The 18278-nt window shown below is 34.6% G+C and overlaps 1 long non-coding RNA gene across 1 annotated transcript; it reads right to left on the bottom strand.

Annotated features, from left to right (window-relative positions):
* Positions 1 to 763: 763 nt before the first annotated feature.
* Positions 764 to 15703, bottom strand: LOC128854709 (uncharacterized). The gene is made up of 3 exons (XR_008453633.1): positions 15242 to 15703; positions 1368 to 1482; positions 764 to 1256 (listed from the first exon to the last, which is right to left on the bottom strand). It is a non-coding gene; the product is annotated as an uncharacterized LOC128854709 (long non-coding RNA).
* Positions 15704 to 18278: the final 2575 nt, after the last annotated feature.

The following is an 18278-nucleotide window of genomic DNA, read 5'->3' as shown; positions in this document are numbered from 1 at the left end:
CTTCTAAGAGCAGAGCGCTCATCACACGTGTTCTTAAGCATCTGCCCTATCTTTACACTCTTCTTCGAATCAGTCGTTGCTCTGTAGAGATAGGCTGCGCAGATAATTTTAAGTATTGATGGATAATCCGGTACCGATTTTAAAATTATACAATAACACGATATTCTGAATGAATTTCTGTTCATCTGTTACTCAGTTTTTGAAAAGCTTGCTTTATACAACGTGTCTCAACAAGATCTTTAATTTTTCAAAGCAAAATAAAACAAAAACTTTGAATGAAAATTATTCAAATTGTTATTGCATTACATATAAAGAGTAAACTGATATTAGGCAGCCTCAGTTACAGGTGTTCATTTTTTCATCAAAATTTTCAATAACTTTTGAGCAAAATTGCCACATGGTTGGACCTACATATCAGAGATATCCATATCACCATATCTCGAAAACGTAATTTATTGACCGTTCCCGCATGTCTAGCAGAATCTTCACGCCTCCAGATCACTTGCGTACCAAAGAGTGACACGTTGAGCAAGCGAAGGCTTCGCATTAATCGCCTTTGGATTTTTAAAAACCTAATTTTTATGATTTTAATCCGATTTTCGAGCAAAATTTAATTGATTGTAACAATTGTCAAAGCTTTTACTACGTAAATGTCAAAAAATCAGATTTGAAAACTGTCATGAAATTAGAATTTTCTCGTATTGAAAACAAAATCTTGTTGGAAACCTCTTTAGAAGGTGGTATAAATTCGGTCTTGGTATTTGTATTGCACTTTACTCTAATGCTAAATAAATATTATGTATCACTTATACTGTGTAGTGTAAAAAGTGTAAAACTACTCACCATCACTTATGTATGTGTTTTCAATTTTATTCTTGTGCCATAAGCCTCCAACTGGAAATTTCGCTGAATTTCTATTTGTAGCTAATTTGATTAGCACTTGTTGGATAATTCCAATTTTCACTGCTTCGGGAATGTATTGACGCTTCAACTTCTGACAAACACTGATAATGCAGAACGTACATATGTATATGTATTTGTATAATAATTTATTTATTTTTTTAGTATCATTCGCTATTTTTGCACAATCAATTCACATGCGTTCAGGGGCACTCATTCACATTACTGCTGCTGCTAATTTAATTACGGCTGCTGTACGCGAATTAAAATCGCAAATAATGCTGCCGTATCAAATACACTCACGCGCGTATTTGCACACAGATAAATAATCAAGTATTTGCATACACAATTTATCGCTAAAAATATTGCACTTGTTAATTCCTCGTACTTATACCTTCTCTTACATATTAATGTGTTCATTTATTTACTGCGAATAAACATACTACAAACATAATGTATTTACTTACATTTGTATAGTACATTTAAGCCGCAGAATAATCATGCATTCAGAAAAAAGGAGTGGCGTGAGAATACAACATACGTGTTTTTTATGTTTAACGTTTATTGCCCACGCGGAGACGTCTAAATAGATACCAAACAGTTTAAATTACTCGTTTACTTTAGATATTATTTTGGTTATTATTATCTCTTCTCTCGATTTTCTCGTCATAAATTCAACGGAGCCCCGCCGAATAAGCTCTTGACATTTCACAGCTAAACGCCAAATAATCGTAGAAAAATGCCGCAAAACAACAACGCAACGTAGAATCTCAAATAACAATCATCACCTAGCAATGGATTCGATAATGAATTTACGAGAAATAAAAAACAAAATAACAGTCGCAGCAATGAGATATCTAGAAATAACAATACGCCGCTGGTTGGGCGCGAGATGAGACACAGTAAAGGTCGATCGTTTAGTCATTGTGTTGATAAGAAAAATATTCAAAGTATGTATGTATGTAGAAAATACACACAATCAAATCCATTTAATCTCGCATTAAATTATCAAGAAACTAGCCGCATGTGTACATGCGGATGTGTGTATATACTGTATATGCAAGAGTATGCCGCATGTGCATGTAATACATGCAAATGACAGTAAAGCAACAACAATGATTACGACGGCAAAGCAAAAAATGCATTTAATAAAAATACTTATAACAACAGCCTCCCTACATATGTTTGTAGATATGTATGTTTGCATGTTCAACAACAGCAATTGACGGTAACGATCACAATAGCGAGTTTATTTATAAAGAAAAACTACACGGAAATTATATACGCCGTACGTAAACTTTGTGTATGGACGTTATAACACACAATTGCATGCACACAGAAATATACCCTATTCTCTGATTTAGCACATGATATTAACTTGAAGACCCGGCTAATTACCTACTACATTTCTATGTACAGCAAATGCATACCTATTGAATGTGATGGTCATAGAGGTTGCCAGTATGAGCTGATTATGGTAGTACTCGTATAATGCATAGCAAGGAAAAGAAAAATAAAATAAGTCAAATGTGATGAAGTCGGTGCTTTTTAGATGTATAGTACTTTGGGTAAGGACATCTTTCTAATAACCTCTGTTTTGTGTTGGTTGGTTTAAGTGGCGATTCGTCCAGAATCCATTGGCATCATTTTGTTGTCACATCTTCGTTACCAACTTGCTTACCGGTTATTTACAGGATGACTACATCCAGTCTGTGCGGTTCAAGAACCTTATTAGGTTGTCCAGTTGTTCGAGACTCTCGAACGGTGGTTTGCCCAGGGTTAACATTCTGTATTTCCATAGGCCAGGACATTCCCAAAGGAAATGGACGATTGTTTCTTTTTTCTCGTCTCGTCCCGTCGTTTCCCGTTTATCAATGTTGACGATTGCTTGAGATTGTAGGTGGGACATAACGTTCTTCTAATGTTGCATGTCCTCTGGTCTCTCCATCTACAATACGCCATACGGAGGTATTTTATGTAAATTGTATTCTTAACTGCACCTAATGGTGTGAATAGCGATTCTGCAAGATCGTTATTCATGGCAGATACCCCTTTCGCCAGTTCATGTGCCAGTTCAGTGCCTGGACTGCAGCTTGGCTATCCGAAAGAATAGAGATATTTCCCTTAAAGAGAAATCTGCGATTAATAACCTACAAGCTTCCACAATTGCCAGTACTTCCGCCTGAAAGAATCTGCAAGTATTAGGAAGGCGCACATATTTTTCAATCTTAAGTCTGTGAGACCTGCTTCTGCTCCTGTTAAGCGAGAACCCCTTACTCCATTCCTCCTGAAATGGAATAAGAGTAGTAAGGTTTCTATTGAATATAACCATGAGGATGATATAATCAGTCCTCACCGAGGTTAACTGAGTTTATCGCAGTAATAGACTGGCATGGCCACACGATTTTTTCTTCCAACGACCCGCTTGATTTAACCTAATTACACTCATGGTTGCATCTTCTTGATATGTAGATCTACCGGAATAACGTGTGTCGGTGCATTTAGAGCCTCCCTAGGACATAATCTGATTGTACCGACCGTTATTGCACAGGTTGATCTTTGTATTCTGCCAAGTAATTTGATGTTGTTTTCTCTCTCTATAGCTTTCCACTTAACCACCGAGCCATACGATAAAATTGGTCGTATAACCGCCTTATACAACCATAATGTATGCTTAGGTTGAAGACCCCATCTTCTTGTTAGCATACGTTTTCAGGCATGTATAACGATTTCGGCTTTCTTTATCCGTTCTTCAATGTTAAATTTCTAGCTATGTTTGGAGTCCAGAATTACCCTAAGTCATTTGCACTGGTTGAAAGTACTTTGTTTGTGTACTCTGGCATACCACTCTGGCATTACTACAAAAAAACATATGAACACAAGTTTCAAACTTTATTCAAATTCAAGAAAAACAGCATTTTAGAAAATTTTTGAGTATTTCCATGAATTTTTCATACCGTCAGCGAAAAAATTGTTAAAAGCCAACCCGATTTTTAAGGCATTTTAACCTTGCACTTTATTGCACCAGAATTCAATGGGCCATAAAACTGCCTAACTGAAATTTTATGGTATATGCATAAATGAACCTCTGCGTGCCACCTTTTCAGAGCACTGCGCCTGCATTACGATAAAGAAACATGAGAACGTCTAAAACAGACTAAGCGCAATTCTAGGCTTGTTCTATAACTCTTTAACGACATGCTCTGCTCTGCCCAAGGTGAGGTTTTGTTACAGGCTTATGAATTCTGAAATAATATACGTTGATGCTCATCACTACATACGTATGTATGTCAATCTTCGTTTCACAAACTCAAAAATGCATGCTTTTAATAACACAAAGATATACTACTTAGCTTTCAAACCCTTTTTTCGAGTAACTCCGCAAGTCTTGTAGCTATGCTGTGAAGCTAATGTTGTATTGGTGAAATGGTTGAAGTGCCTCAAGTGGCACTCCTCAAGTAGCACTAAAGCGCCCTTTTTATAGCATTATGAGACCTCTAACAGACAGATATCTACAGCCAGCCAGAGTTGTTGATATAATGGAGGAGATTGATTGGATTAAGGTTGGCGCATTGCCCCAGGCTGTCGAAGAAAAAAGCGCCCAGTGACCTTAGTCGTCTAGCTGCCAAACCCGGACATTTACAGAGAAAATGCTCAACAGTCTCCTTCACTGAAAGGTCCCCACAGTTTCTCCAAAGGAGGTTAAAGGGTAAACCTAGCTTTACCACATGTGTGCCGATCGTCCAGTGATCGGTAAACACAGGACTTTCTGAGTTCTTCCTATGTTGTACTGGAGCCAAAGGGTTTTCGAAATAGCACATGAAGAAATGGAGCTCCACCTTTTCTGCGCTTTCCTGAGAAATAATTTATGCAGTTCCTCTTTAACAACAAGCCGAAGTACAAAAGTAAAACTTTATTGTCGAAAGAGTGGCAACTCTGGCCTAAAAATTATCTGGATCGAATTTTTAAATACCTTTCATTGGAATATCATATTGGTATGTTTAAATGCAAACTCATATTGAATTTAGGTGGCAGCACTGATAAAATTAACTCTAAATATACTCTTACATGATAACTGTTTGACTCTTTGACTCTTGAACTATGTATTTGGCCACGTATCTCCCTTATATTTAAAAAAGGTGACAACCACAAAATATTTTGGCAAGAAAGTTTCATGCTTTGTTCAAAACTTTCATCAAGATTTTCAACTTTTTAACCAGAATTTTTAAAATTTTTCTGGGCACGCTGATTTATAGCCCAATAGTTTCGCTGTGGTGTGACGCCTTTTATTAGAAAGTACATAATGAAGTAGCTCCAACTTATTTATATAAAAGGAAAAGCCAAGCATCGTCAACAAAAATCACTTGAAACTTGCACCTTGTTAAACTTCAATGCGCTATAAAACTGCATACCTAGAAAATTTCTGAAAATTCTGGTTAGGAAGTAGAAAGTTTTGATGGAATTTTTAGAAGTTTTGTACAAAGTTTAAAACTTTGCATTTTATATTTAGTTTTATTGTAGTATGAACTATATTTCTAAAAAAATTGTGGTATGTTTTTAATTTTGCCACGTGGTGTATATGAGAAGAAGTTGTAGCGGAAGGAATTAATACTGGTTAGGGCAAGTATCATACATACACTATGTGTTCAGAGTTCTCAAAACAACTTTTTCAGGTATATCTCATTTTTTGATGTATTATATTAGAATAAAACAGCATATAACACTTGGGGAATATCGTACCTGTGTATAGGTGGAAGAATTTTCAGAATTGGTTCATTGTTTTCAGAAATTCCTATTCAAATAATAAATTGCAGTTCTAGTTAACTCAAATATGACTTTCAAAATTATATAATGCAAATATTGAAAAACTCATTGCTTTTAAAATTACAATGAAGCATAGAGGTTACTATTAAAACGGCATCAAAAATTCAGCTGCATTTGCAAAACATTCATTCCAAAGCATTTTTTGCAGATTTTATTGACAAGAAAAAATAAAAAAAGCAATTAAATTACATAAAAACTAGGTGCATTCACTTCTTCAAATATGCATGTACTTACACCTACATATATATCTACTAACTTGTGATCTACTACACACTGCCTTCCGCTCTTCGTTCCTCTTAACATTTGCCACATAAAGCAAGATGAGTTACTGCACGAGTCGCAATTGGTAAATTTTGCGATGAAAACTTAATTTTGTAATTACAGTGCACTCGCGATAACTCGAACTAATTAAAACAGGCGCTGTTCGATTTATCGAATTTGTTCGACTTATCAATTGAGTGTGCTATGTTAAAAAAACAGTCATCGATATCGATTTTTCGATCGATTGTTGAAAATGGAAGCCAGTAGAAAATTTCTGTAGTATAGTTTCGTTATACGAATTACATTTTGGTCCATTGGCTGGATCAATGGTGTCACATTCGGCGGCATAAACATAGTTAAAATTAAACCATCCTCGGACTTTAATTCGATTTCGTTGGGATGTGATGGGGCATTATCAATTAGAAGAAGAGCCTTCTCAGGTAGTCCCCATCTTTCAAATTTTTTCTTACCTAAATATTAAAGTCATTTAACTTGGTTAAAAAAATTGTTTTAATGAATCTGGATTTTACCTGCGGCACGAACGAATTATGAAACCAGTCTTTGAAAATCGCCGAAGTCATCCAGGCTGATTTGGAATTTTTGTACTCCACCGGACAGTTAAAATTTTTGAAAACACGAGGATTTCTTGCTTTGCCAATAACGAGAAGTTTAAGCTTATGGTTGCCGGTAGCGTTAGTGCAAGCCATAAATTGCCTTATCTTTCTTTTTTATAAGACTGGACTTGGCTACCCCATATTCCTTCGCTAGAGAAGTAACACTACGTCCACGTTTAATTTTGTTAAGGACTTCAGCCCTCTCTTTTAATGTTAAACACTTCAACCTTTTACGATACATTACTCACGTGCACTGATATACTACAAATGACAAATTTAAAGCAATTTGGTCAATGCAAGATGTTGTTCCCAGAAAACTAACGGGATATTAACGCCGAAATATTCATATGGACAATACACTAGTATACATATAATTTATATACATATACTATTACATATGTATCTATGTACAAAATGTACATGTTTGAAAAGAATGTGTGTACAAATAAATTTGTTTTTTTGTTCGAGTTATAGCGCTTTTTTATTGTTCGAGTTACAAAGAAGTCAATAGGGGAAAAAATGTGTTCGAGTTAGCACGTCGTTCGACTTAGCGGCTATTCGAGTTACCGCGAGTGCACTGTAAGTATTGATCTGTTTATATGATTGAATCGAGCAATAACTGAAGTGATAATAAATTTTTTCTTTAACTTTTAATCACACCCAGTCAGTTATTCATAAACATTCAGCATTTTTTCTCACCTAACTGATAACTGAGCTTAATGAAACGCATGCATATGTTAACAAAATACGGCTACATTCATATAAAATGCATTTTGAGCAGGAAATATTTAAATTTCAGGTATTTACATTTCTTTGTTTTTGTGGATGATACAAATAAATTTTAATTAAATCGTTATCTCTTATTGATCGCATTTCTCGACAACAGTGACAATTTTATGAATGCATTAATGTGTTTCTGTTAATAAATCGCAAAGCATCTGTTTGAACAATGCAAAAAAAGCTAAAAAGCGCGAAAACAACAATTCGTTGCGAAAAACGATTAATTTTATACGATCGTATATAATGAGGAATTTAATTTATTTTTTAATTCCTAATTTCGTATGTGAAACATAGCTATACGAATTTATAACTTCATTGCAAATTAATTTACTTCCTGTAATTCGAGCCATTCATAATTTAATGAAGATGAAATTAATTGAATTTTAGGTCTTGTGACAGGAGGAATTTTTGTAAGAGACTTGTGGTCACCGTAGTAAATCATGATTACTATTTTGGCAAAATTAGCGACTCGTCCCACCTCTAAGCAGACTTTAGCAAATCTTCTGGTAAATTGATATTACAGAAAATTGATTAACGCGACGTGCATGAATAGAAATAAAAAATTGGAAGAAGAGCTTTATATATATTTTTTTTTAATTTTTATAAAATTTTGGTTTTTTGTCTTTTTTTTCTTTGCTTCAAAAAATATGCTATATTAACATCTTCACAAACAGTTTATTCCTCCAACAAATGTAGCGGGGATTTTCTTGTTAAATCAATGCTAATATACTTAATATTGTGAAAGTCTCAGCTGAGTTGATTTTACAGCTCATGAGAAGTTGTGAGGGTGATGTGCATTGTCTGTATGTGTGTATAGTAAAGCATACAAAGCTAAGATTCAAACGAACGCTTCTAATTTATGGAAATTTATTTTTGCACATGTATTTTATATATTAGGTTATTGTCATAAGTGTCGTATTACAATATTATGTGTCGTAAAATGTTTAACGATTAAATAAATACTTACAAAACTCGAGACCACAACTAATAGTGTGAAACATCGTTCATGAAATTGATGATGATACGACTTGTGTGGTGCCTTGCGACCCCTCTAAATATATTTTTAGCCGTTTAAAGTTTATGGCAGACAACAATACGATAGATACGACGCCCTTGTGAATGTCCTATAAGTGTATAGGTTTCGGTCATTTAATTATTCTGATACGTTTTCTGTCATTTATTTTTGCAATACCTTGGCTGTTAATTGAAATCATTAAAATTTATGACAAGAAAAAGCTGTATCTAATGCATATCTTTAAGTCAGACTTCTAGAGCACCTCTTAAGTTTTGTTGATATAGGAGGGGCCGTTAGTCTATTTTCTTGGGGAGTACAGCTTAAAGAGCAGTAATGAAACTCAATATTTTTCGTATTACTAAAACATAAGGTTAATAGTGGGAAGCAGTCCCCAAATGGTAAGTTCAACAGTTACATTGTTTGAAGTGGGTTCATTGTGCCCATGTGGGATAAATCTTAGGTTATCATTCATAGACTAAAAATTTTAACTCAATAAAAATCAAATCTGTCAAATAAAGTCAAATTTTGTGTGTTTGAGTATTTGGTGCCCCTATTGAAGCCCCCACACTAAGAAGTTTAACGTATTGGCAACTCTCATTCCGGTGTGCTGCAAAGTTTGGCTACATACGGCCCAAGACAAAACTATAGTACCACAACAGTTTGACCAGATTTGACTACTTTTCTTTTGCTTTTTAATTTTCATACAATATATTTTTGCAAAAATATAGTTCATTCTACAACAAAACCTTATAAATTAAAGTTTGAAATTTTGCGCACAATACATGAAAATTTGAAAAATTCTCATCGAAATTTCAAACTTTTTGATCGGAATCTTTTATGGCCTCGAATTTTGATACATTAAAGTGAAAGTTTGAATTGGTTCAAAACTCTCATTGACTTTTGATAATATTGTCCCTTAGCCGTATTTTCTCCGTAAAAACAAATCGTGAATTTGTTATATGGGCGCAATACCGTCAACAAGAAAATATCGAAAATCAACTAGACTTTTGACTCACTTTAAGCTTGTGATTTGTTATCCTAAAATTTAACGGGCATACACAATTTTTTTAAGCTCAAATTAGAAAGTTTATAATTTTGCTGAAAACATTCCCAATTTATATAAATCTTGTATAAAGTCCTCAACTTTGATTTATATGAAAGTTGTTGTAGATGGAACTATGTTAATCATATTTAAAAATTATAATATTGTGATCATCATCCAATTTGGGGGGTGCGTCTTGATATTCTCAAACAAAATAAAAAAATAAATAATTGGTATTTTTGGATGTTTGGCCCAGCTCCTCCTCCTATTTGTGGCGTGTGTGTTGTTATTGTTCCACAAAGCATCTACAGTTTTAAGCCAACTCCGAATGGCAGATGGTTTTTTATGAAGATCTTTTTCATAGCAGAAATACTCTCAGAGGTTTGCCATTGCCTGCCGAGGGGCGATCGCTATTAGAAAAAAACTTTTTCGGTCATTTTGCTATTTCATGCACGCAGATTCGAACCTACGCACTCCCGAACGGTAGTCACGCACAAACCCATTCGGCTATGGCAACTGTAACATGCAATAATAAATATTATGTCAGGTTTTTCTACGAAAAATCCCTAGGTAAATCCTCTTTTTCGACCAGTGAGAAAGTCAAAATCATATCATGTGAAAATTGGCATTTTAACTGAGTGAGTAAACCACACCTGATACAACAAATAAATATATACAGTGGGTACGCAAGCAATTAGCACGCTCCGAATGATAAACATTACAGCCAAGTTTTTTAACAGTTTTTTTTCAATACTTTTTTATTAATTATACAACAGCTTAATGCTCATTTAAGATATTTTTTTAACAATTTAAATATTTTTATTTTCTCGTTGTTTTTTATTAACGCCTGGCATACATGATATGCAGCTCTTGAGTCAAAGTGTTATTATATTTATTTTAATAACAGGAACAATTCAGTCTCATCAAAGTTGTAATTTATTATTTATTTATTTGAAAAAAATTGGAAAAGTAATGAATTACAATCACAATGAATTAAAAAGCATTAGCGACTAGGCCATCAGCTTTACGTAACATAAGTATTTATATAATAATATTCGAGTATAATTTAGACTTCAAAATACAAATTAATTTTGTAAATAAAGTGTATAAAACTTTTAATGTTTTCTGCGTTAACTTCGGACAGAAGTTCTTCTATTGTGTGGCTTGATATTGTAATTAAGTTCTTGAATGTGTTGAAAAATTTATTAAATTTTTTTTATCACCGAATAAGTAATATAAATTCCTGATCATTGCCTGTTCCCTTACCCAAACTTTTATTCAAAATTTTCGAAAATATATTTTTTTAATTATCCATTATTGTGCTTTCGAAGGTTTTTAAACACTACTAGACAGCAGAGATAAGGAATCGTTCACTATTTTGAAAAACTCCAAGACATCCGTTTGTACAATACATAATTCTCATTTTTTATGAAAATAGAATAAGTTAACTAATTACATTTTGTATAAATCTTAGAGATTCTCAACCACAATTTTATTATACGAGTACATACCTACATACATAACTAATGAATTATTTTTTTTGTACGCAAAATACCGAGAAATTTTTTTTTAATCTACGAAAATTTTCTATTACAATTTATACTAAAATTTAATAGATTATACCCAAATTTTGCAATTTTTATAAATCTTGTCTAAAGCTTGAAACTTGAATTATTATGCTCTTTGTTATGGAATTAACTATTTTCTTATAAAACATAATTTAAATTAAATTTATATAAATAAGTAAGCAGTCAATATTTGGTGCCTTTATAATAATTTCGGAGGGTGTACATACATACATAAGTATATACAATATATAAAGACGATATTTGAAATTATAATATTTACATATTTGGGAAAGTACTAGTAGCTTAACTACCCACTGTAGTTTGTGATAAAATGTAACATAGGTAAACTTTCCACAACTACATACACAAACCCATACTTATTATCGCACAAGCGACTGTTACGGTTTTTAGTGAAACCCTGAAGCGGTATTATGTTTATCAGCATCGTAACTGAAATATTATTAAATCGCCTTACTTGTCTGTCAATCAGTTTGTCATCTGTCTGTTTTATGCCACTTAATGAAGGCATGAACGTACAAATAAATTTGAATATTTTATACCTCCCTGCGCACAAGCACATGTATACGTGTGTATGTGTATAACAGTTTAAGTACACCAGTCATTTGTACGCCTGCTGTCTCGTAGACCGGTGACACTGGCACTGGAATTTATTGGATAATTGATAAGACGTTGTGACGAGCCTGAATAGCTAAACAGGAGTAAGTAACTACGATGCATGTAGATATGTGTATACAAGTAAATATATGTATGTGTGTGCATCTACATCAATAATAGGCGTACAAAAACCAACTGAATTTCTTTTATTTTCAAAAATTTTGAGCTATAGGATGTATCTAAAAATAGCACAAGCCGAGTAACTGTATTATTTGTAAATGTAGTATTCATACAATTATATAAGAAAATAGTGAAAAGTTCTTCTACATACATACATACACGTACATGCATGATGCATTCCAAAGAAAAGATTCAACTTTTTTAAATGCAAGAAAAAAAGCGAGATTTTCAGCAAAACAGATTTATTCTATTCGAAAGACTCTCTTCGCGCTCAATCGATAGCAGTGATTTCCACCATCAGAAAAGATATGAAATGTGTGCTTTTGTCGCCTCTTGCTAGCTGTTAAGTCCACAAAATATAATGACTTCTACTGCAAATTCGGTCACCGTAGCCGAATAGGTTGGTGCATGATTACCACTCGGGAATGCATAGGTTCGCATGTCCGGGCATCAAATAGAGGTCGCCTCGCGGCAGGCAATGGTAAGCCTCCGAGTGCATTTCTGCCATAAAGAAGCTCCTCATTAAAAACCAATTGCCGTTCGGAGTCGACTTAAAACTGTAAGTCCCTCAATTTGTGGAACAATATCAAGATGCATACCACAAATAGGAGGAGGAGCTCGGCCAAACACCTAACAGAAGTGTACGCGCCAATTATTTGTTTTTTCATTTTTTAACTGCAAACTCATTTTTGAAAGGTAAAAGTCGGCTAGTGATAGATAAAGTGATAAAGGGTATAATTGAGAGTTATAGTGCTTTCTTTTCTTGAAGAAAATTTCACCCTATACGTCAACATCACGAAAATGCCGGCATTCTCCCGACGAAAATGTTGCATATTTTATGCGAGGGAAGAACAAAAACAAAATTGAAATCTTCCACAAATAATATAATATAGAGCATTAATAGTAAAAGTTAAGGCTTTGCGTCCTGTTATTTGTAACAATTTGAGCTTTCGTACATTTATTTCACGAAATTATATACACAGATCTAAAGGGTTTTCCAATAACAGGTGTTATCGTTAGGTGTTATGCGCTATAGAAAAATGATTAACGATTTTTTATGATCGAAATTGGATGGTATTGATCTCGACAGCGTTTGTTTTCAAGAAGACGGCGCTACGGGCCACGAAACCATTGGTATTTTACGGGAAAAGTTTCCGGACCATGTTATCTCTCGAAGAGGTGATCACAATTGGCCACCGATATCTTGTGATTTAACACTTTGTGACTTTTTTCTTTGGGGTCACGGGAAAGAGAAGGTCTACGTTAACAGCCCAGGGTCGATTCAAGACCTCAAAAATGGAATTCGTGAGGCTATCGAGGGCATAGGGCAGCCACTTTGCAATTCTGTTATGGAAAATTTCATGAAAAGGATATTGTCCTGTAAGCGTGGTGGTGGTGGCCTCATATTATTTTTCACTATTAACGGCATACCTTCCTCTTGATAATGAAATAAACATCCGATCATTTATATTAAAAAATAGCATTTTTCTTTGAATATCAAAATAACACCTCTTATTGGAAAACCCTTTACTAAAATCAGCTTGAAAAAGCTCATCCTCACTTTTTATGTACATTAGAAAACTTTTGACACTTGAAAAAAGAACACATTATTATCACGAGAATAGAAAACGTTATTTGCATGCAATATTTAGTAAAAAATTGCTCAAAAGCTCCGATCTATGAAATTACGTTGCTATTTTTCACTATTCACATTCGCTGGAAATGCTATACTTGATACTTCTAAGGTACTATTTTTAATTTCACGAATTTCAATCGGCATTTTGGCTGATCTCTAATGAATTAACTAAATCTCGCAACCGTATCCCGTTCCCGAACTCTGCCACGGTTGTAAACTTAATACAACAATTGAAATATTACGGTAAAAGTTTCACCAATTTTAAGACAAAAAGTGGATGGCTCACACAACTAAAGCTTGTTAATGTTTCTGTTTACCTTGGAATGCTTCTTGGCTATACATGCATATGTACATACATATATTATTTTTTATAATTGTATTTATATTCGTTCAAAGTAAATTCCTAGTCTAAATACTTTTCAATTCTCTCGCTTTTCAATTCTTTCGCTTTTCACTCTTAGTTTTCTTTCGCGTTTTTTATTACAATAAGCACTTTTATGATAATAATAATTTTTTTTTTTTTTTTTTTGCCATTTGTTGCCGCTTTGTTTAGATTTATGGCAACGATAGCAATGCTCAATGGCCATCGATTTCTTTTACAGCAATTAAGTATATGAATGGCGAAAAAGCAGAAAACCAAAACAACAAAAGCCACACGCTCATTTGGCACACAAGACTAGAGTGTGTGGCGTGTTGGCGTCACACTATTGCCATCATGTTGACAGTGGCAGTGACAGTGGCAGTGGTCGGACACTTTGCGGCAAGTGCTCGCCGCCACCGACACCACCCATTCACTATGGCACACGTACTCGTACTCGTACTTAACAAATGTCACGCATCGAATGTAAACATACCAAAATTTTCAAAAGCAAATTAAAAAAGCGCCCGAATCAAAGTAAAACGCTACAATTTAAAGCAGATTTTTTTTGTGATTATTTTGATTCTGTTTTCGTCGAGCCCAACAAATACGCTGCTTTCTCTTGCTGTGCTGAAGACGCAGCTGTGCTTTGCTACTTGATTTTTAATGTGTTGTTTTTTTTATTTTTTTGTTTTTTGACTGTCACCAACGATACGAAAAATTCTTGCAAAACAAAAATGTTTATTTTTGGTCGGTTTCACTGGCTCGTTCGCGGGTTTACTTAAACCATTAAATAGTGTATTGTTACGCCTTTTTTATTGTGTTCCTAATTATTTTTATTGTTTGCGGTATTTTCCTACAATTTCAATTTTATTCTTAAATTTTGTAGAGCTTCACTATAGAGCTGCAATTTTCACCAATTCAACGTGCAGCACACTTTCTCGAAGTAGTTAAAAACCAACGGCAAAACTTTTGGGTCAATAGACATCTACATATCGCACTTGTTACGTTAAAGCGTAACAACTCAAAAAGAAAAGGAAAAGAGTAACAACTCAAAAATTTGTTATTTTAGCGCAACTACTAAACAAATAAGAATGAAACAACCGTTATATTGTTTTTAATGATATTTTCGTGCAATGACATATTTTTTTCCTTGTAATACCTATATTATTAATATTTACGGAAACAGTTTTTCGTCTCTACTGAAAATGTTCAGATTTTGAGTTGTTACGCTTTAACGTAACAAGTGCGATATGTATGTATGTATGTAAAGAAGAAAAGTGCAGGATAAGTGGAACTGCAAGCAGCCAAAACAAAAAAAAAAAATAGAAAACTAATGAGAAAATCTATGTAGCTGAAAACAAAATGGGCTGATTAAGCAGCTGTGTAGCCAGCTGAATTTTCGCCACTATTGCTGTTTTTAACTTCCATGTTTTTGTTTTTATTACCATTGCCACTTTATCACATAGCGTTTGCGAGACCGTCTTCACAACAAACGTACCGCATAAAAAACGATTTCGGTTTAGTGGTTTATGCCACTCAGCTTTTTTCCGCCTGCACACATCCTCTGCTTTTTCTGCAATATTTAGCAAATTTATTTGTTTTGGATTGTGTGTATTTTTCGGTCAAAACATTTGCATCTACCACTCAGCCGATTTTAATTTTATTTTTTCACTTTTTCCAAGCAGACGAAAAAATCACTACTTTTTTGGGAAGTATTCAGCGAGTATATTTTTGTAGCACAACTAACCACTTACTGAAAATTGAGAGAGAAATCGCGCGCGCATCCACTTGTAATTCGTTTTCCTCGTTTCGAGAGTTATTTATTGTACTTATAAACACTCGTGTGCGTTTCGTAGCGTACGAAAATACGTTTAACCAACGCGCACTCCACAACCAAATGCAAGTAAGTTCCGATATCAACTGTTTGGCCTATGATTTTTCGCTTGGTCAGTAAGCACCGCAATGTGCCTTTAGTAAATACGGAACGTGAATTGTGTAAATGTATGTAAGTTTGTTTGCCTATTTCACTGTTGTGTGTACATGTGTGTATGTGGTTACGCGCAACACATGTATGCCAATTTATACCCAGGCAGTTGGTGAGCCCATCGTACGTATGTATGCTCAACTAACTTGGCTGCGGAAAATACCAGGCCAGTCTCAGCTGAGTATTTTGCTCTCTGCCTTGTTGACATGTACGTTCTACGCTTGGTTTTGGCGAATCAGCGATAGCAGCAGCATCGATAGCAGGTTGTCTGCCTCATTTCTATACAAACGAGAAGTACACTGTAAAAATTATTTAAGCGCAAAATGCATTAGTCAAAAATTTATTTTGTACTACAGTACTTTTTCAGAATTTTTTGACGCGATGAACCACTGTCATTATGGCCGCAAGCTCTGTTATCGTCTTAATCAGTATTTTTTGATATTTTTTTTGAGTTTTCAGTCGATAAGGCTCTCCTTGGTTGCCGAATTTCTCAGGCTACAACAGTGGGACCACTCTCCCTGAAGACAAATTGAAAAGCTTCGTGATGTACTATGTTATTCCCGGCGAATTTTTCAATATCAACAAGTTAATACCTCCGGGCCAATGACTACCAATACTTCATCACTGGAGCAAGCAAATGGTGCATGGTTGTTTGATAATTTGTGCAACGGTTGATCGGAGAATGCAATATAAATTGTAGGCTAAAATGGTTCGCCAATATTTTCGAGTCCGACGAAATACAACCACCAAAATGATTATACTCTGTCATAGTGTTTCGTTGGATTCAAAGAGAACCTTAAGGTAGACTAAAACCTGCTCATACTAGTGGCCAAGTTGTAGATCTTTAGGTCCTCCAATTAAGATCCTTTGTTTGTTAAAAACGGCTGCTTCACTCTGCTTCATTAAAGTAAATAGGAGTGGTGATGCGCGGAAATAAAATCGGCGAGTTTTTCGATCGAAACGATAATGGGTAAATGATTTGAGGCCAGACATAGCGTCGGTCGCCTAGTTATGCTATTAACCAGGCTAACGCTACTACGCTATTGATAGATCAGGCGAGCTGCTCCAGTTACCCACTATTATAGGTGCCATCGTTTACCGTGCTGAATTTCGAATAGCATATCTGCTCTGCCTGAAATTTTCCGCAGTAATCAATTGTCAGATAGGTGGCAGGAGGAGTAGATAATAAATATTTTGAACTCGGTATCGCCTGACCGGACAGAACTTCCTTGACATTGTAATGTGTTTTTCTTGCGGTCAATGTCTGCATCGCTCGCGATTCTTACGGTGGAAATTTTGGCGCTGACCGAAATAGCAGCATCTGAAATTTTTTTTGTAACACTAGTTGGTTTACAAATATCTTTAAAACAGGGTGATTTTCTATAAGAAAACAAATTGTGTAGGTAACATCCCTGAACCGTATTTTGAATGGTGGTAAGCCCCATATCGCCTAATTATTCACCACTATGACGAAATACGGATAGTATTAGCACGAATATAGCACACAGCAAACAGTTCGCCCTAGTTTCGGCAGCATGAAATACTTGCCTGCATACCGTTATACCAGACTTTTGTATATCCGGGAAACTAATCTACATATTCTATATGTAATACCAACAAGTCAGACAAAATTTTGTAGGATGTCTCCGAACTGTTTATTACTCGTTTTGGGGTTTACCATTTCTTTAATTTGATATTGGAAAAGATTACTCCAGTTGCAAAACTGAAAGGATCAGACACCATTTTTGTAATAGTTTATTACTACTGGTGTATGATATTGACTCTAGAGGTGAACGAGGGGGCAGGATACACTATCCTGTCATCACGAAGTTATTTCAAGTACCGGCACCCACGCCACAATTGACAGTTATAATTTTCAATTAGCTCGCTCAAAAATTCAAAGTATAAACTGTGTCTCTATGATATAATGAGTTAATAAATATAGTGCAATGAATAAAGTTCCAACGTACTAAGTCATAAAGTACGAATGAATGTAAACGGTCCATCGCAGAAAGTATTTGCTGCGGTAACCGCTGCTGATAAGAGACAAAGAAAAAACTACTATTTCCAAATGAAATTTATTTGTAGTGAAATCTCAATCAATTAAAATTTTCATTTTTTTCCAGTGTGTCCGCAATGTACCTTAACTAAGCAGAAGAAATGCTCGTATAAGCATTTTCTATACTATGCTCAATAATGTTGTTTACACATTTGCTTTCTTATGTGTATGCGTGTGCTCACTTTACTCTTTCAATCATTTCCACAAATTTTAATTTCCTCTCAAGCACATATACTTTGAAAAATATTTGTTGCGTACATACATATATAGCAGGAGAAAAAATTAAAAGAGAGAAAAGCTTTTCTCCTTTGAACCGTTTTCATGCTGCAAGGTGGTTGTGGAGAACAAAACAATGGCAATCAGTAAGTGTTGTGAGCGGATTAAATATTGTTTAATGTTTGTTGTTATTTATACAAAACGTTGACTTCTGAGCCTCAAG

The sequence above is a fragment of the Anastrepha ludens genome, chromosome 2 (genome assembly GCF_028408465.1).
Source record: "Anastrepha ludens isolate Willacy chromosome 2, idAnaLude1.1, whole genome shotgun sequence".
NCBI classification, from domain to species: Eukaryota; Metazoa; Arthropoda; class Insecta; order Diptera; family Tephritidae; genus Anastrepha; species Anastrepha ludens.
This window is presented reverse-complemented; position numbering and strand designations above follow the sequence as displayed.